Source organism: Bubalus kerabau, chromosome 5 (assembly GCF_029407905.1).
Source record: "Bubalus kerabau isolate K-KA32 ecotype Philippines breed swamp buffalo chromosome 5, PCC_UOA_SB_1v2, whole genome shotgun sequence".
Taxonomy (NCBI): Eukaryota; Metazoa; Chordata; class Mammalia; order Artiodactyla; family Bovidae; genus Bubalus; species Bubalus kerabau.
In genome coordinates, this window is record NC_073628.1 from 85495302 (window position 1) to 85512140 (window position 16839).

The 16839-nt window shown below is 39.7% G+C and overlaps 1 protein-coding gene and 1 non-coding gene across 12 annotated transcripts in view; both read left to right on the forward strand.

The window, feature by feature from the left end:
* Positions 1 to 16839, forward strand: part of SMYD3 (SET and MYND domain containing 3) — a 761886-nt gene that overhangs the window by 27994 nt on the left and 717053 nt on the right. The gene's annotated exons all lie outside the window — the stretch shown is intronic.
* Positions 3907 to 4031, forward strand: LOC129654396 (small nucleolar RNA SNORA18). Its single transcript, XR_008715474.1, has one exon. It is a non-coding gene; the product is annotated as a small nucleolar RNA SNORA18 (small nucleolar RNA).

The window sequence follows — 16839 nt, forward strand, 5'->3', positions numbered from 1 at the left end:
TCTTTGTATGTTTTGATATTTTATTGTACAGAATGTTCAGTTAAGAACACTGTAAATATGTGACAGAAAATCTCACATGGAGTCTTAGGAGCTAGACTTCTAAATCTTATTAAAAACAAATGAGGAGACTTGAACTTCCGGCAATGCTTACGTATGTATATTTTCAAGAAGGCTGAGTCCAACAAGGGTTACGGCAGAGGGAATAGTTTCTGATCCACCTGGCACTAACCAGTTTATTCACTATTTAGCAAGATATTTATTTAAAGCCTTCTACTTGTCAGTCATTGCTCTAAGTACTGAGCAACAGCAGGGGACAAAACTGACAAAAATCCCTGGGTTGTTCTTGACACATGCCAAGCGCATTACACGTATTTTCACACCTTACCCTCAGAGCCCAGTGCAATGCTAAATGGTGAGGTACACCTTCAGTGAAAGTGTGTTAAATGAATAACTGTATAGAGTTAAGTGTGGTTTTTATTCCCATTTGACAGTTGAGGTCACTAAGACTTAAAGAGGTTACTTGACTAAAGTCACACAGCTGTTAATGATGGAGCTAGATCTTAAACTCAGGTCCTTGTGACCTCAGGTCCATGCTGTGAATCCTGACCTTGTACTGCATCCAGGATAGAGGATAGGCATCTACAACTGAGCACTTGCATGTCCATAGACGCTTTATCACCCATTATCACTTTTGTACAGACGAGCCTTAGTATCTAGGTGAGTGTGTTGTTGTTTAAAGTCGTGCCTGACTTTTTTGTGACCCATGGACTGTAACCCTCCAGGCTCCTCTGACCATGGGGTTTCCCAGGCAAGGATACTGGAGTGGGTTGCTGTTTTTTTTCTCCAACCTATGGATCAAACCTGAGTCTCCTGCATTGGCAGACGGCTTTTTTACCACTGAGCCACCAGAAAAGCCCTTAGGGTGAATATCCTGAGATGCAATTACATTAAATCTCCTATCACTTAAAACATCAGCTATTAGATATTCTTATTGTGGTTTAAGTTGGTTTATTTTTCTTGTTTTAAATTGTCCTTATCTTTAGTCTTAATCCCTCATATAATGTTTGGTAAAATATTACTCTAGCACTATGCTCTCTTAGTGGGTCTTCAACAGATGTTTTTTAGAATAAAAACCTGGGAGGGCCTAATAGCTAATTTTCTCAGTCATCTTTGTCCTCAGCTACATATGTATGTGTGTTTACTTGAGAGTCACCTTTATGTTTTTCCCATCCAGTTAGTTGATATTTGATAATTGGTTGTCTTACTACCAATACTGTAGATGTCGGTGGCATTTGTGATACGGTATAGGTATAGGCTTTTTAAAAGTAAAGATCCACTGGATGTGTGAGAAGTAATTGTTCTCTCTGTTAAGCAATCAATAACTCTACATTAGAGATGCAATACCTGGGTCAGAGGAGATATCATGGGCTTTGCAGTCAGATAGCGCTGAACTTATTCATTTTTTTTCAGTTATTATGTGACCTTTGACAAGTTGCATAAATTCCGTGAAGTTTAACTTTCTCTTATAAAGGGTTCTATAATATCTGCTGCAATAATAATTATGTGAGTGCTTACTATATGCAAAACCAAGAATTATGGCATAGCAAGTTTAGATAACCCTGCCCTTAGGTCACACAGTCACTAAGAGTGGATGTAAACCCAGAATAGAAATCCGGATCTGCCTAATTGCCAAATTTGTACCTATTTGCTGGTAGGAAAGCCATATAAATAGTCCCTTCTACCCATTTTTTTCAAGTAGTTTCTCTACGTTTCAAAAAGAACATTAGAATATATTTATGTTGAAAGGTGATTTTAAAAGGCAGCACTTTTTTTTTTTAGTACTCTTTTTTTTAAATTTTATTTTATTTTTAAGCTTTACATAATTGTATTAGTTTTGCCAAATATCAAAATGAATCCGCCACAGGTATACATGTGTTCCCCATCCTGAACCCTCCTCCCTCCTCCCTCCCCATACCATCCCTCTGGTTTAGTACTCTTTTTAAAAAAAGGTACCTGTTGGAGAAAGTTCTATAGGTAATTTGGTTCATAAGACCAGATTTTAATTTCAAAGTCTAATAAGTTCCTTGATTATATTTATTCAAATATTACATAAAGAGGAAAAATAGAGTGCATGAACACAGAAAACCCTGGGTAGTCCTCAAGAGAGACAAGATAATTTTTAGAAATGGCTTGATTTTGAGAAAGAGAAATGAGGTTTAAGTATATTAGGAATTAACCATATTTTAACGTTGGTCTAGTTTCAAACAAGTAAGTCTATTTCAGTTCGTGTCAGAGGTGTCTTTAAGTGTAAGGACTTGAAGCGTGTTGTTTTTAGTAGACAAACATGACTAGTTGGAACAATATCTTTTTGTAATCCCGCCTTTAAAAAGTTGCTGAGCAGGAGAAATCCAGAGACAAGCTGTCTTTGAAGCTTTTTGTGGCATATTTGGCAATTGAGTAGTCAAGAGCTTTGTGTCTTAATGATGTGTCTGCTTTTATGTGTAATGTTCAGTCAAATGCCAGGTCGTAAAAGCTTGTCTACCTCCCCACTCCCCCTAATCAAAAAAAAAAAAAAAGAAGTTGTTTTTCTTCTGTATATCTGCATGGGAATAGGAGAAATGGGCTTTTGTCCTAAGAATAGAAAAAAAGACATTGCACAAATCAAGTGTATTTTAGTTGGGTGAAGTGACTTAGCAGCAGCAGCAGAACTTCATTGTAAACCGAAACTCTTCACATAGACTGAAAACAGCACCTTGATTAAGTACTTAAAGTTAGGATATAAATGCCTTTTTGCTTAGGTCAGTGGATCCTAAGTTAAATATCATCCTCTTCTAGTGTATAGTTGGGTAGCAGAGTGAAGTGATCTAGAATTTATTACTAGAAGTGTGGTCTGCGGACCAGCGTCGGTGCCTTTTGGAAATGTAAAATGTCAGACCCAGCCCTTAGCCAGCTTAATCAAAGGATTCGGGTGATTTGTGTGTGTCTCAGAGTCTCAGAAGCACCAGTTGAACATGAGCTATGGACATGAATCTGACACTTTCTAATGTTGTGACATTGGGCAAGGTATTTAACCTCCTGAGTTTCAGTTTCCTTATTTGTAGAACAGAGATAATAATGGTATATGTGCAGTGCTTAGAGGGATGGCGTTCACAGGAAGTGCTTCATTAGAATTAGCAAGGTATTTTTAAGGTGTAGGGTACACTATGTGCAGCACGTGAGTAATTACAGAGTAAAATGCCAATGTGTGTTACCATGAACCCATTGTTAATTTATTGGTAAAAATATTAAAAATAGCTTTAGGATCATATACTAGTATTATCTTTCTGTATCAGTGTTACTTCTCATGGAATAGCAAAGTGAAAAGTAGATAACTTACAACTTTTGAGCATGAATAAAATCAATTTAAGTACAAATTCACAGTAAGAACTTTAATCATCCCATAAATCACCAGAAGGTTGTAGTTGAGGATTTGACCGTCTTTGCCAAAAGTACCAAAGGCAACACCTTAAGGTTATCATAGAGCTGTTTTCTTTCTACCTGAATTGCCTCATAAAACTGTGCCTTCTTAGAAAGAGGGTGGAAGAAAGGAAGGGGGAGAATGACCTGCAGACTCTCTTCCTCCCCCCACCTCTTCCTGTCTACCTTCTTTCCTCCATTAACCTCCAAGAGTTGTTGACTTCTGCTTCAGATGTTGGAATCCTCTGTACATATTAGAGAAGAAAAAGCCTAGTGCCTACATTTTATAATCCTATATGTAGAATTAAGTTTTGCTGTTAATAATTATTTAATATTAGTTTTTAAAAAGACTAGAGAAGCCGAATTTCTGTAAGAACTGTGTAAAATGTATGTCTGTCTTGTCTGTGGGGGAAAACTACAGACTGCAAAGTTTAAAAGCTGAAAGTGCCCCTTGAGGTCTGTCCTGATGGGGCTTTATCTGTAAACCAACATTGTTGGAAATGCTTCATAGAGTAACTGTGGTTTCCTTTACTCATACAACTGTTAGGTCAGTGGGAAAGAATTACAAGACAGAGCTGCCAAATAAACTATGAAAAACGTAATAGGCAAGCTTTTAAAATCTTAGATATTGGCATATCCCAACCATCTGTACTGTTCTAAGGTGTGATAGCTTAGGAGTGGATATGATTTGAATTTAATATATTTTTAAAGAGTGTCAAATTCAGAACTAGCAGATCTATCTCCTGACCCTAACCATGGTCCTAAAGTAAATTGCTTCAGGAAATTGGATCCCAAAGATTGCAATCTTTTTCCTTAGGTGGGAAATTTTGAAGTGCGTCTGTATTCCACTGGAGATCAAAGAGATGAAAGAATTTTGTGCTGATTGACGTGACAGCTGTGGATTGAGCAAAACTTCTTTTTGAAAGGGCTGTCTTACCTTGAAGATTATGACTTTGGAGGAACTAAGGTGAAGCAGTAGAAAGAATCAGAACATGTGCAATTCTTTAAAAATTTATTGGCTTAAATAAAAATTTGGCGTGTGTTATGCATAATTAAAAAACCCTTTACACTTTGTGGAAAAAAAAAAAAAAAAGCTGAAAGTGCCCTAATGTAGAATTAGAATATTTTGTGTTTTATTTCACTTTATTTAGGTGTTAAAAGTGATTAAGCATATATAGAATTAGGTTGGGCTTCCCTGGTGGTTCAAATGGTAAAGAATCTGCCTGCATTGCAGGACACCTGGGTTTGATCCCTGGGTTGGAAAGATCCCCTGGAAGAGGGCATGGCAACCCACTGCAGTATTCATTCCTGGAGAATCCCATGGACAGAGGAGCCTGGCGGGTTACAGTCCATGGGGTTGTAAAGAGTTGGACACAGTTGAGCAACTGACACTTTCACTTTTTTTTTTCAGGAGTAGGTTACAAATAAATCTTGGGAACTTTGGTAGGCCTATGGTATACTGAGTTTGATGGCCCTACAGATTTTTTTGTTTTGTTTTGAATATCAAAACCTCAGCCTTAGTGATAGACCATTGGGAAAAAATGACTTTGGTGTATGGCAACAGTTGGCCTCCACAGGATTAGGCAACAGAGGCCCACTTAGTCTCTTGGCATCACTGAATGACCCCAGGCTTTCCCCTGAGGGGCAGGACCTGCCTCTCTGCAGTTTATGACATGGATGTGTTACCCCAGGGAAGAACTCTGAAGGGACTGAGCCATTTGTGTCCAGCTTCCCAAACTCCCCAGTCATGTAAGTCATAAATGGGTCTTGGGCTTTCAGTCCATAGTGTCTATCTGCTATTTTAGTACAGAAAAATGTTTCTTGAACCTTACAAGACCTATTAGAAAGTAATGTCCTGAGCCAAAAGCAAGTGAAGCTGTAAAACAATGTTTTTAGAAAAATGGTTCTGAAATAAGCCTGGAGTAGTGATTTATAGAGCTAGTCATAAAAGATTTTTCTTCCCTGAGATGAACAGAATACCCATCAACAAAAGTAATAAGGAGCCAAGATACTTTCTTTAGTTTAAAAAAATAGGTATAAAAAATAAATAGTACCATAATAAATCAGATTTACTATGACTATATTCTAGACCCAGACTACTAAAGTAGTCTCCAAGATATAAAGCAAGTTAGACTTAGTGTACTGATTTTCCTTATTACCAGAACCTAAGCAGTGTAAAAGGATTAACTAAAGCATTAAGATACATGCTAAATAAAGGAATGGAAAAGCTTAATAAGAGGAGACCAGATTGACAAGAAACTCTTATTTGTCTCTTTAGTAATAATCAAGCTGTAAGAAAACATGGGAAATCTTTAAATAGAACTGTTTCATTTTCTCCATTCAATTAAACAACAAATATTGTCAACTGTTCCTTCAGTGTGTAACTTGAATTTGAATGTTTCTCTTTATTTGCACAGCAGCCAACATTGTCTAAACAAACACACATGCACACATACACACACAAACACAAGCTTGTTTATTTCTGTGTAGCTGTATCTACCTAGCTGTACACACATACACTGTGTGTGTGTGTGTGTGTTTTAAGGGAAAAAATGGCCTGACAAAACTACGTGTACTACAGTTGGGTTTTGAAGAAGTAAACCTAAAACAGTTCTTTTTGTTCTGGCCCAGACTTGGTTATTCATCTTAGAGCAGAAGCAGGGAGCATTAAAACACATAGAAGTGGTTATGTCATCAACGAAGAGCGAGTCCATGGTATACAGGCCTCTGTATTAGCTTTATTGGGCGTACAGAAATCATGATTTTGATCTCTTAGATCAGAAATGTCGGCTATGTGTCATGCATGCTAGCACTCCTTCCTGCCTGAGCAGACTTGACTAACTTCCTATGGAATTGTGGAATTGGCTTCTAGTCCCTCTTAATACCTTTCTCTTCCTAGCAGGCCATTATCATCTGATTATAGATTGTAACATGAAGCCCTTTCAAAATTATTATATAAGGGAGGGCCCTGGGCAGTGTCATCTCCTAAGGCTTTACATGCCATCTCACTGTGTTTAGGGCTCTGAAACCTTTATGGCTTTGATCGTAGTTACAGTAGTTAAACTCTAGACTCTCTCCTCTGCAGTGGGCAGCAGCTGAAATCTCTGTTCATTTCTGTTATCTTTGTTTTAGCTGTTTGTGTCTTGCTCTGCTCAGTTGCTCAGTGATGTCCAACTCTTTGCCACCCCATGAACTGTAGCCCATGAGGCTCTTCTGTCCATGGAATTTCCCAGGCAAGAATACTGGAGAGAGTTGCTATTTCCTTTTCCAGAAGATCTTCCTGACCCAGGGATTCAGCCTGCGTCTCTTGCGTCTCCTGCTTTGGCAGGTGGGTTCTTTACCACTAGTACCACCTGAGAAGCCCGCATCTTGCCCTGCTGCTGCTGCTAAGTCGCTTCAGTCGTGTCCGACTCTGTGCGACACCATAGACAGCAGCCCACCAGGCCCTGCCGTCCCTGGGATTCTCCAGGCAAGAACACTGGAGTGGGTTGCGATTGCCTTCTCCAGCATCTTGCCCTATCCGTGTGTAATTTTTGAGTGTCAGCCAAAAATTTTGGTAGATTTCATACTTAGAAATTGGGGGACATGTGCTCTTCTCTTTGAGTCTCTCCTTTTTCGTTTCTTCCCTTCATTTGCTAGGTGTTTTAGATGCCCCAAACTCTGGTTTTTCAAGCCAGTAAGTTAAGTCTGTGACTTTTTTATCTTAATTTTAGCTGTCCTGCATAGCACAAACTGGGACCTGCCTTCAGAATAAAAGTCATTCAAACCAACCAACCAACCTGGAAATTCACCCAGGACTATTCCCTTCTTCCAAGTATAACCCCCGACTCCCTATCTACCCACACTTTTGTCTTCTCCTGTGATTTTCTCTCTTGCTTTTGGTAGCTCTCCAGTGCCTTTGGTAGTTGATTTTTTAATATTTTGCCCTGAGTTTATAGTTGTCATGGGCAGGAGGATTGCCGCATACAGGAGCAATTGCCCATGCCTTCTTTGTTCTTTCCTTTTCTATGTAATTTATTTATTTTGGTCGCCCTGGTCTTCATTGCTGTGTGTGGGCTCTCTTTAGTTGTGGGGAGTGGGGGCTCCTCTCTGGTGCGTTGGCTCCCTATTACGGTGGCTTCTCTTGTGCAACACAGGCTTTAGTTGTGGGGAGTGGGGGCTCCTCTCTGGTGTGCTGGCTTCCTATTACGGTGGCTTCTCTTGTGGAGCACAGGCTCTAGGTGCAGGGGCTTCAGTAGTGGCAGTGCGTGGACTCAGTTGCCATGTGGAATGTGGCATCCTCCTGGACCAGGGATCGAACCCATTTCCCCTGCATTGGCAGGTGGACTCCTATCCACTGTGCCACCAGAGAAGTCCCCTGTTCTTTCCTTTTTTAAAAAATTGAGATGTAGCTAAAATACCATAATTTATCTATTTCTAATACTGCTTCAATTATACTGGACTGAAGCTCTGTAACCACTATGTAGTAACTCTCCTCTTTCTTCCCCAGCCCCTGGTAACCTCGAATCTAATTTCTGTTTCTATGAATTTGCCTCTGCTAGATATTTCATGTAAGTGGAATCATACAATATGTGGCCTTTTATGACTGGTTTCTTTCACTTAGTATAATGTTTTCAGGGTCCATCCATGTGGTTGCATATCTCAACTTTATTCCTTTTTATGGCTGAATAATATTCTATTGTATGTATATATTTCATTTTGATTATCCATTCGTCTGTTGATGGACACTTGCATTGTTCCAACCTGTTGGCTATAATATGTAAATAATGCTGCTGTGAACATTCACAATGTAAATTTTTGTGTGGACATTATCATTTTTCTTGGGAATATGTGTAGGGCTGAATCATGCATGTTTTTTTTTAATGTGTGTTTAATTTCTGAATCATGTATGTTTAATCATTTGAGGAACTGCCAGATTGTTTCCCCATGTGGCTGTGCCATTTTACATTCTTACCAACACATGTGGAGGGTTCTCATTTCTCCACATCCTTGCCAACATCTGTAGTCTGTGTTTTGGTTGTAGCCATCACGGTGGGTTAGAAGTGTATTTCCTTGTGGTTTTAATTTGCACTTCCCTGATGGCTAATGTCTCCCTTATTCTTAAAATACCTAAGTCTCTTGACTTTCATGTAATACCACACTTTCTTGGTTTCCCGATTATCTCATTATCTACTTCTTAGTCTCATTTGTTGATTCTGCCTCTTCTGCCTGCCCTTGAAAAATGGAGTTCCTCAGGTACAATCTGGGTCTTCTTGTCTTTCTGAACATTTTTCTTAGGGAACTTTGTTCAGTCTCATGCATTTTGATATCTTCTGTAGTAGAGGCAGTCCTTCTAGGTCTTCATTTTCCTTGACTTTTAGATATGATATCATGAGCCTCCCTTAAGATGACCACCAAGTGACCGGCCAAATTAAAATCTGTGGTTCTAAAATTTTGAGCAGTTTGCTTTTGATTTTCTAAGTGTTAGTTTGAACTTTAGATGAGTGTGTATGTTGGTGTTGGGGATAGAGAGGGAAGCTTTTGAACACCCTTGTTGGCAGCTGGAAATTCTGAGGATTTTTTTGGAGCACCTGGGAATTTGCTCACCTGCTAAGACCTCCTCACTGTGTAGAAGAGCTGTTTCTCATCTGACCAGAAGAGGCTCAAGGAGTCAGTGTCATAGGTGACTGACAGGTTGCTGGGATGGTGGCCTGCTTTCCTCCCTTTTGTATAGGCTTTAGGTGGCTCAGACGGTAAAGTGTCTGTCTACAATGCAGGAGACCTGGGTTCGATCCCTGGGTTGGGAAGATCCCTTGGGGAAGGAAATGGCAATCCACTGCAGTACTATTGCCTGGAAAATCCCATGGACAGAGGAGCCTGGTAGGTTACAGTCCATGGGGTCGCAAAGAGTTGGACAAGACTGAGCGACTTCACGTACGTTCACGTTACTGCTTAGTGAGATTGTGGGTTATTCCTTTTTACCCGGAATCTCACTTTCTTCTCCTTTTGGGTTAAGGACAGGTGGGAGTCAATAATAAGTAAATTTTTATATTCAGTCTGCAAGTGTTCTTTGTCATTTTGTGATACCAAAGGTGAACCTGAGATAATCTATTACTAAGTTTATGTGTGTGTGTGTGTGTATGTGCGCTCAGTCATGTCCGACTCTTTGCAACCACATGGATTGTAGCCTGCCAGCTCCTCTGTCCATGGGATTTCCCAGGCATGAACACTGAGGTGGGTTGCCATGCCATCCTCCAGGGGATCTTCCCAACCCAGGGATTAAACCCATGACTCCTGTGTCTCCTGCATTGCAGGAGGATTCTTGGCTGCTGAGCCATTGGGGAAGCCTGAGAGAGATCTGTTACCAAGTTTACACCCAAATTTATAAGCCTGAGACAGATTTGTTGTTCATATGCTAAGTTGTGTCCCACTCTTTGCAACCCCATGGACTGCAGTTCGCCAGGCTTCCCTGTCCTTCACTATCCTAGAGTTTGCTCAAACTCATGTCTATTGAGTCGGTGATGCTATCCAACCATCTCATCCAATGTCGCCCTCTTCTCCTCCTGCCCTAAATCTTTCCCAGCATAAGGGTCTTTTCCAGTGAGTCAGCTCTTTGCATCAGGTGGTCAAAGTATTGGAGCTTCAGCTTCAGCATCAGTCCTTCCAGTGAATATTCAGGTTGATTTCCTGTAGGATTGACTGACTGTCTCTTAAAACATTGCCTGTAAATTGATGATTCTTAAATGTACGTCTCCAGTTCCCACCTCTATCCTCAGCTCCAGGAGACTACCTGTAGGGCAGTGAAATGTCAGGATGACTGCTTATAATATGCATTTGGTTCAAGTTAGAAGAGAAGGCCATTTGTTTTCTAATCTAAGCTATAGACAGGGTGAGTAAAAAGTGCACAAAAAACATAAAGGAAAACAAATTTCAAAGGGGGAAATAGTGCAATAAATTCTGATCTAAATATGAATCAAATTAAAACTTGGTATGCTTTGGAACAACTGGTCGTAGCCAGAAAGGGTATTGTATTGTGGCATTCAGAGCATTCTTTTTCTAGTAGCAAAAGCGTCATGACCTTATAAGCATAGAGAACCGAAATGTGTAGGGAAAGAGCAAATCAGCCAACATGTCACGGTCAGGTTCCCTTGCCCCACGTTTTGTAAATGATGATGTAATGGCTGAGATCACTTATAGCGCTGTGCACGCACGTCTTGAGGTACTCGCTTGGCCACGGGCAGCTTTTTGTTCTGTAAGCATATGTAAGCTCCGCCAGGAAAGCCCTTGTGGGTGTGTTGTGTGAGGTTATGTTAGGGCTGCTGCCACAGCTGTTGTGCCAGCCAGGAGAGAACAAACATGTCTGCAATTCCTATGGCTCCTCGCATGTTCTTCCAGCTTCTTCTTGGCTCATGTCTTGTCTACCATGGACTCAGTGAACACTGTGCACAGTGAGATACAGTGAGAGAAGTGTAATCTTAACGTGCCGTTTGACCTGTTGTTGAGCAATGTCCTTTATTGGTTTTTACCTTTAGAATCGTCCTTTAGACCAGTGGTCTTCAGAGTTGAGTCTCTGGACCAGAAGCATCCCTGGGAACTTGAACTGCAAAGATTCAGGCCACATCTCAGATCTGTAGAATCAGAAACGCACCAGGTGAAGTCTAGTGTTTTAACATGTTCTCCAGGTGATTCTGATTCACATTGCCGTTTAAGAACCACTGCTATGGACAATGCATGAAAGACACATAAAATTATGGCTATATAATGGAATGTGAATTTTATTTTATTAAAAAAAATATGTATTTATTTGGCTGCACCAGGTCTTAGTTTCCTTTATGCAGAATCTAATTCTCTGACCAAGGATAGAACCCAGGGCCCCTGCATCAGAAGCATGGAGTCCAGCCATTTAGCCAAGGAAGTCCCTGGAATGTGAATTTTAAATCTTAACAATGTAGGACAAGAATAAAGCAGAGCTGAGGGAAGTTGAGCGCCGAAGAATTGATGCTTTTGAACTGTGGTATTGGAGAAGACTCTTGAGAGTCCCTTGGACTGCAAGGAGATCCAACCAGTCCATTCTGAAGGAGATCAGCCCTGGGATTTCTTTGGAAGGAATGATGCTAAAGCTGAAACTCCAGTACTTTGGCCATCTCATGAGAAGAGTTGACTGATTGGAAAAGACTCTGATGCTGGGAGGGATTGGGGGCAGGAGGAGAAGGGGACGACAGAGGATGAGATGGCTGAATGGCATCACTGACTCGATGGACGTGAGTCTGGGTGAACTCCGGGAGTTGGTGATGGACAGGGAGGCCTGGCGTGCTGCGATTCATGGGGTTCCAAAGAGTCGGACACGGCTGAGCGACTGAACTGACTGAACTGAGGGAAGTTAGGAGGAGGTGTAGAAGAATGGGTACAGGTTCTGATGGTCTTGTTTTGTGAAGGAGTCATCAAAGTATTTTGTATTTGATAAAACAAAAAAGAAATTGGTAGTATATCTAAAAAGTAATGAGCTAAAATTAGTGATATACATCGAGAGGAATAGAGAGGGTGTTTATGGCAAGTGTAAGTTAACTAAAGCATCAGTCCTATCAGAGGTATCTCATAGATACCTGTAGGTGATAAATTAAGCTGCTGCTGCTAAGTTGCTTCAGTTGTGTCCGACTCTGTGCGACCCCATAGATGGAGCCCACCAGGCTCCCCCATCCCTGGGATTCTCCAGGCAAGAACACTGGAGTGGGTTGTCATTTCCCTGTCCAATGCATGAAAGTGAAAAGTGAAAGTGAAGTCGCTCAGTCTGTCCGACTCTTAGTGGCCCCATGGACTGCAGCCTACCAGGCTCCTCCGTCCATGGGATTTTCCAGGCAAGAGTACTGGAGTGGGGTGCCATTGCTTTCTCTGAGGTGATAAATGAAGAAATATTGGTAAAAGTGAATTATTTAGAAAATCGAGAGTAACTGCAGGAAAACCCCTAAAATGAAGTGGTTAAATATGATTGCCTTTAGGAACAGGAGAACGGAGCCCTTGGTCCTTCTTGATTTTTTTTAACCATATGCTAGATATTACTTTGATTACAAATTTAAAGACAAAAGAAAATGTGCTTCAATTGTGGAGGAGTATCCACTCATTAAATTGCAGAAAGGGCTGCCTGTCACTGTTCTGAGTTCTTTTTCATATGGTTGAAAGCCTCTGATTCTTGTAATTACACATGGCACTTCTGTTTGAGTGTTAGATGAGTGGGTTTGTAGAAGTGTGGTGTGTGTGTTTTTCTGAGGCTCCTGTGGCTTGTGCTGGGTAATTAATCTTTAGTTTATATTCTTCCCATTTTTTTTTATTACTTAAAGAGCATCAAAATCATTGGAAAACAAAAATCAGGCATTTTAGTTCAGTGCTTACATATTTTTATAGAATCATCCATAGCATAAGACTTCATAAGTAACAACTTAAGTTTTTATTTCCCAAGATAGGTCTGAATGTTTTCCACTTTCTATATTTGAATTGGGCTTCCTGCCCATTAAAGGCTAATGAGATTAAGAGCCAAATTTGGTGTCTGTGCAGTTCTTAACCTAGTTGACTTTATGAGCTGTCTTCCTCCATTTTTATAGAACTTCTTTTATATCCAAATGTAATGATCTATTTATAGATAAGAGATAAAGTGTTTTAATCTTACTCAGGGGATCCCTGATGAGCCCCAAATGAAATCCAAGTGAAACAATAAGCTGAACACCAGTGCATTATCCTTATGCTAGCTGAAGCTTTAATCCTCTCATAAAATATTTATCTATGCTTTATATCACAGATATAAAGATCTTTTCCATCAGAAGTTATATTTTATTAGTTTGCTAATTATGGCTGAAATGAAAGACAAAGTGTGAATGCATTCTTAGTTTTAAATATGTTTTTAAATTGGTTAAACCACTTAAAAAGCTTTATTTTGGAATAATTTTAATATTATAGAAGAGCAAAGAAATAGTACAGAAGACTCACATGTCTGTTATCCAAATTCAGCAAATTTTAACTTTTTGCTACATTCAGTTCAGTTCAGTTGCTCAGTTGTGTCCGACTCTTTGTGACCCCATGAATTGCAGCACGCCAGGCCTCCCTGTCCATCACCATCTCCCGGAGTTCACTGAGACTCACGTCCATCGAGTCAGTGATGCCACCCAGCCATCTCATCCTCTGTCGTCCCCTTCTCCTCCTGCCCCCAACCCCTCCCAGCATCAGAGTCTTTTCCAATGAGTCAACTCTTCACATGAGGTGGCCAAAGTACTAGAGTTTCAGCTTTAGCATCATTCCTTCCAAAGAACACCCAGGACTGATCTCCTTTAGAATGAACTGGTTGGATCTCCTTGCAGTCCAAGGGACTCTCAAGAGTCTTCTCCAACACCACAGTTCAAAAGCATCAGTTCTTCGGCACTCAGCTTTCTTCACAGTCCAACTCTCACATCCATACATGACCACTGGAAAAACCATAGCCTTGAATAGATGGACCTTCGTTGGCAAAGTAATGTCTCTGCTTTTGAATATGCTATCTAGGTTGGTCATAACCTTCCTTCCAAGGAGTAAGCATCTTTTAATTTCATGGCTGCAGTCACCATCTGCAGTGATTTTGGAGCCCCAAAAATAAAGTCTGACACTGTTTCCACTGTTTCCCCATCTATTTCCCATGAAGTGATGGGACCAGATTAGGTTTATCATATTTGTTTTTTCCTCTGTCTATACTCACACTCATACACACACACACACACACACACAGACACACACAAACAGGCACACACTATTTTTTGAGAGTATGCTGCATACATAATGTCTCTTTTACTTAATACTTTATTGTGTCTTTCTGAAGAACAGCAATGTTCTCTTATATCACCACTGTACACTCAATAAAATCAAGAAAACATTCACACAATACTTGTATCTTTAGTCCATATTGCCAATTTTGTCAATTGTTCTAATAATGTCCTTTGTGTGTTTTTCCCTTCCCATTCAAGATCCAGGCTAGAATTGCTTGTGTTTGTTATTGCTTGGTAGTTTTCTTTAACCTGGAATACTCCTCAGCCTTTCTTAGTCTTATGACATTAATATTTTTAGGATGTTAATATTTTGGAATACTGCAGGTGGTTGTTTTATAGTACATTCCTAAAACAGGGTTTGTCTGGTGTTTCCTCATGGTGAGACTTGGGTTATTCAGCCCTAGCCAGAGGGCAACATAAACGACGTGTTCTCCGGTCCCATGTCAGGAGGCACACAATGCCCATGCGCTCCTCACTGATAAGATTTTGATCACCTGGTCAAGGTACTGCCTGGCTTAAGTAGCTACGATTTTCCCCTTTGTAACTTGTAAGCCAGTTTGTGGGGAAGATACTTTGAGACTATGGAAACATCTAATCCTCATCTTTTTTTTTTTCTGCATATGTTTAGCACCTCTTTATGATTGGTTCTTGCCTGAACCAAAATTTACTGTGATGGTTGTAAAATAATTATTTTTATTTATTTATTCAAATCTAAATTTATATATTTTAATTAGAGGCTAACTACTTTACAATATTGTATTGGTTTTGCCATACATCAACATGATTCCTTTTACTCCCTCCATATTTATAAGTGTTTATTCTCTTCAAAGGAAGAGCCCCCCCTTCTTAATTACTTATTATCTGTTGATATCAGTATGATAGGTTCAAAAAAATAAAAAGCTGATTTTATTCAGTGAGTTACAATCCATCATTGTTCTTTTTGCTTAGATGTTGAAGTTATCACAGATTTGACTAAAAGAGCCCCTTAAATCTGGCTCTTGTATTTTTGATCTGCCTCCATATTTTTTAAACACTTTTTTCCTCTGGTGCAACAGACTGTTTTAGGTTTGTCTAGTATATTCTCCCTCCTTGGATCAGCCATTTTTATGAATTCCTTTAGCTTCTTTTTTTAAAAAAATATTTTAATTTATTTTTAAACTTGTTATTGAAATATAGTTGGTTTACAATGTCAATTTCTTCTGTACAGCAAAGAATATGTGATTCAGTTACACATATATGTATCCTTTTTCACATTCTTTCTTTTATGGTTTATCACAGGATATTGAATATAGTTCCCTATGCTATGCAGTGGGACCTTGCTTTTTATCCATCCTATATATAACAGCTTGCATCTGTCCTTTAGCTTCTTTTTTTTTTTTAATTAATTAATTTATTTATTTTTTAATTTTATTTTATTTTTAAACTTTACATAACTGTATTAGATTTGCCAAATATCAAAATGAATCCGCCACAGGTTTACATGTGTTCCCCATCCTGAACCCTCCTCCCTCCTCCCTCCCCATTCCATCCCTCTGGGTCGTCCCAGTGCACCAGCCCCAAGCATCCAGTATCGTGCATCGAACCTGGACTGGCAACTCATTTCATACATGATATTTTACATGTTTCAATGCCATTCTCCCAAATCTTCCCACCCTCTCCCTCTCCCACAGAGTCCATAAGACTGTTCTATACATCAGTGTCTCTTTTGCTGTCTCGTACACAGGGTTATTGTTACCATCTTTCTAAATTCCATATATATGCGTTAGTATACTGTATTGGTGTTTTTCTTTCTGGCTTACTTCACTCTGTATAATAGGCTCCAGTTTCATCCACCTCATTAGAACTGATTCAAATGTATTCTTTTTAATGGCTGAATAATACTCCATTGTGTATATGTACCACAGCTTTCTTATCCATTCATCTGCTGATGGACATCTAGGTTGCTTCCATGTCCTGGCTATTATAAACAGTGCTGCGATGAACATTGGGGTACTCGTGTCTCTTTCCCTTCTGGTTTCCTCAGTGTGTATGCCCAGCAGTGGGATTGCTGGATCATAAGGCATGTCTATTTCCAGTTTTTTAAGGAATCTCCACACTGTTCTCCATAGTGGCTGTACTAGTTTGCATTCCCACCAACAGTGTAAGAGGGTTCCCTTTTCTCCACACCCTCTCCAGCATTTATTACTTGTAGACTTTTGGATTGCAGCCATTCTGACTGGTGTGAAATGGTACCTCATAGTGGTTTTGATTTGCATTTCTCTGATAATGAGTGATGTTGAGCATCTTTTCATGTGTTTGTTAGCCATCTGTATGTCTTCTTTGGAGAAATGTCTATTTAGTTCTTTGGCCCATTTTTTGATTGGGTCATTTATTTTTCTGGAGTTGAGCTGTAGGAGTTGCTTGTATATTCTCGAGATTAGTTGTTTGTCAGTTGCTTCATTTGCTATTATCTTCTCCCATTCTGAAGGCTGTCTTTTCACCTTGCTAATAGTTTCCTTTGATGTGCAGAAGCTTTTAAGGTTAATTAGGTCCCATTTGTTTATTTTTGCTTTTATTTCCAATATTCTGGGAGGTGGGTCATAGAGGATCCTGCTGTGATGTATGTCAGAGAGTGTTTTGC